The following is a 3,984-nucleotide window of genomic DNA, read 5'->3' on the forward strand; positions in this document are numbered from 1 at the left end:
CAGCTCATGCAGCTCAATATTAAAAAAACAAACAACCCAATCCAAAAATGGGCAGAAGAGCTAAATAGACATTTTTCCAAAGAAGATATACAGATGGCCAAGAGGCACATGAAAAGCTGCTCAACATCACTAATTATTAGAGAAATGCAAATCAAAACTACAGTGAGGTATCACCTCACACCAATTAGCATGGGCACCATCAGAAAATCTACAAACAACCAATGCTGGAGAGGCTGTGGAGAAAAGGGAACCCTCTTGCACTGTTGGTGGGAATGTAATTGATACAGCCACTATGGAGAACAGTATGGAGGTTCCTTAAAAAACTGAAAATAGAATTACCATGTGATGAATTGGGAGATTGGGATTGACATGTATACACTGATGTGTATAAAACAGATGACTAATAAGAACCTGGTGTATAAAAAAAAAATTAAAAAAAATTTTCCCATCCCAGTTCATAAACCCCTTGGATTTCTCCCATTTGCCTCCTGGGGGTTTCGGAACCCAAAGCTAAGTGCCCCTGTCATAACAGCAAGGGTTGAGAAATAATCTGATCAATGCTTAACATGTAATGAATAATGGAGATGAAGAAACTTATGTCCCGTTTCTGTATAAGTGAAGATGCGTGGGATGGAAGCAGAAGAAACACAAGTACAGTGAGTTTAGGACCACAAAAGGCAAGTTTACAAGAAGCCTTGAAAAGATGTGTACCTCACTATTTCAGATTGGAAATGTGAAAAGATTCAAAAAGTGTTTGGACAAACTTGTCAATTTTAACCATTAGCAGCTCCTAAGAGAGGAGAGCTGGAGGCACTTAACCTTTACGGTTGACATTAGGGAAGACAATACAACCTTCATCTGAAGACATCATTTGATGGAGAAGATAAAGTTGGAGACCGTTGGGTATGAACCAATAATGTTATATTTCTCTCCTTCTTTAAGAATCTATCCTTGTTCTAATGAATCAGTTTTTTTTTTCCTTTCCTCTGTACATGATTAAAACAAATTATAATACAACCCACAATGATTGCATATCTCTATTGCATCACCCAGCATCAGGTACTGAGCGCTAAAAACTTGCGCTTTACCTGCTGATTTAAGGTGTATTTTATGGATCACAAAATATCATATTTGCAGGGAAGCAGGTAGAGAGTGATTTTACGACCCAGAGAAGAGGCTGAAAGGAGTGAAGGCGTAGGGTCATAGTGCCAAGGGTAGCAAGGTTCAAAGTAGTTAAGTTCTTAGGCAGAATCTCTGAGAATAAGATCAACGTCCAGAGGTCACCGAACTCAGAGGCAAGTCAGCACCGTGGACAGCTCAGTCATAGGCGTGACCTTCGCGACAGCCTTTCTTTTAACAGGAACTTTAAACCTGTGTGGCATGCCGCCGCTTGTCTGGCTCCACCATGCCCTTCCTATACAGTTCATACTCATCCTGCCCCACTCAAGAATTAAAAGATCCTGAAATATTTACCATCGTTTCTCTCCCTCTTTAAGAGAATCAATGGTCTTCATCGGTTCTGCATCTCTCTCAATTCGTGTCAGATTCCTGACAATAATTGGCAAGAACATTTGATTCCCTTCCATAAAACTGGAGATACCCCCGAAAAATTGATCAGTATTCACCCTGGTGCTCTCTCCGCCTTCCCAAGGGACAGTCCTTCATCACTTCCACCCTTTTCATCACAGCAGCAGTCTGGCTGAGGAAGCTGTTTACTTGGTCTGGCTGCTTTAAGCGAATTTTTTTCATTAACATGAATAAATTTGTTTCTTCTAAGCAAAACAAAACAAAACAACAACTCAAAGGGTAAAAAAAAAATCATCTTACATAGAGAGCAGCTAGAATCTCTTAAACCTGTAAGGATATTCATGATCAGTTCACAGCAAGGCTGAAGAAGGAAGAAGCCTTGATGTCCCAAAGAGATGAAAGAGGGAGAAACTCAGAGAAATGTCTCAGAAGGTGGTGGTGTGAATGGCAATGGCTCAGAAATAAATAAAGGATATAGAAATGTAATGGGAGGGGGTGCACAAGTGAGAAGCACAGAAACCACTAAAGCGAAACTAGGTGGAGAGAGTGGGACATAGAGATGAGTTACCACAATACACCCCTTAAGGCTTAAAAAGATTTGATTTGGGAGGTCAATAATGGAGGGAAATGGGAAAATAGGTAGGAAGGCGATACCAAATAATGTAAGAAACCCCCCATAAATGATAATAACTTAACTCTCAAGCACATATGTATGCACCTACAATTCCCTCTCCCATTACACACACACACACACACACACACACACACACACACACACACTTTAACTCCTAAACTTCTCATTTTCCTGGACTATACTGGGATTAGTAGCCTGCTTCATTATTTTGTCAGAACTGGATGCCATACCAAATTTTAAGTTCTAGGGTCATGGCAGGAAGTGGAAGAGGACTGACTATGTATAACATCACCACCATGGCACCAAAAGCATTTCCGCCAAATATGACCTATTTCCATGTTACCATGAAGTTCTTTAATGTTCTTTGAGGATAGCTTATTCTAAAACAAGAAAACAAAAAACTACAGAATTTAGAAGGTTGTATTAAACCCAAAGTATAACATATATTGTGGAAGAGGACTATGTATAACATCACCACCATGGCACCAAAAGCATTTCCGCCAAATATGACCTATTTCCATGTTACCATGAAGTTCTTTAATGTTCTTTGAGGATAGCTTATTCTAAAACAAGAAAACAAAAAACTACAGAATTTAGAAGGTTGTATTAAACCCAAAGTATAACATATATTAATATTCAAAGCATATATATTGCTACTGCCTACCACAGTCTTTACAAGTCATGGACCATACACTGTGGAGCAAAGCAGTGGGGAAAGACCGTAGACTCCTAAAAACCTGCTTAAGGATTAGGGCTAGTTCTCAGTTCTTGCTCTCAAATAATTAGATGCTCACATTTCATTCTCTCATTTGACCCTCCTAACACTATGAGGTAGAAAGGGTAGGTTTATTCTTGTTTAGCTAACGAGGAAACTGAGACTTCAAAGAAGGAATGAGACTTCCTCCAGGTCAAATGGCTATGAAGTAGCAAAGCAACATCTTCCGGCATCAAGTCCAGTGATCAGTATTCGACACCTTGCTGCCTGTCCATCTATGTAATTTAAATAAACTTAATATTTTCACTTATTTTTGGTTTGATTTCATTCATTTAATTAATATTTATTAAGTGTTCGTTGCTAGATTTTTATTTTATTTTATTTTATTTTTGCGGTACGCGGGCTTCTCACTGTTGTGGCCCTCCCGTTGCGGAGCACAGGCTCCGGACGTGCAGGCTCAGTGGCCATGGCTCACGGGCCCAGCCGCTCCACGGCACGTGGGATCCTCCCTGACCGGGGCACGAACCCGTGTCCCCTGCATCGGCAGGAGGACTCTTAACCACTGTGCCACGCTCACGGGCCCAGCCACTCCGCGGCACGTGGGATCCTCCCGGACCGGGGCACGAACCCGCGTCCCCTGCATCGGCAGGCGGACTCTCAACCACTGCGCCACCAGGGAAGCCCCTGTTGCTAGATTTTTAAAAGTTGAAAAGGCCGCTGTCTCAAAGGAGGTTTCAGATAATAAACAAAACAATAGTAATGAGAAGAGACAAAATAATGCAGTATGATGCTAATAGGAGAGGAGCAATAGGGCTTGCACTTGAAGTAGGAATAGAAGTCTGAAGTCATTAGAGACAGCAAGCAATTGCATAAGTTTTCAGTTTCATATACAGCTTCTAAATAATGTAGGTATCTTTTTAAGAATAACCTGCCCTCTGGGCTTCCCTGGTGGTGCAGCGGTCGAGAGTCTGCCTGCCGATGCAGGGGACACGGGTTCGTGCCCCAGTCCGGGAGGATCCCACATGCCGCGGAGCGGCTGGGCCCGTGAGCCATGGCCGCTGAGCCTGCGCGTCCGGAGCCTGTGCTCAGCAACGGGAGAGGCCACAAC

At 42.2% G+C, this 3,984-nt stretch overlaps 1 protein-coding gene across 1 annotated transcript in view; it reads right to left on the minus strand.

Moving 5' to 3' along the window:
* TMEM178B (transmembrane protein 178B) overlaps positions 1-3,984 on the minus strand; it is a 380,965-nt gene that overhangs the window by 121,910 nt on the left and 255,071 nt on the right. The window lies entirely within an intron of this gene.

This window comes from Physeter macrocephalus, chromosome 5 (assembly GCF_002837175.3).
Source record: "Physeter macrocephalus isolate SW-GA chromosome 5, ASM283717v5, whole genome shotgun sequence".
NCBI lineage: Eukaryota > Metazoa > Chordata > Mammalia > Artiodactyla > Physeteridae > Physeter > Physeter macrocephalus.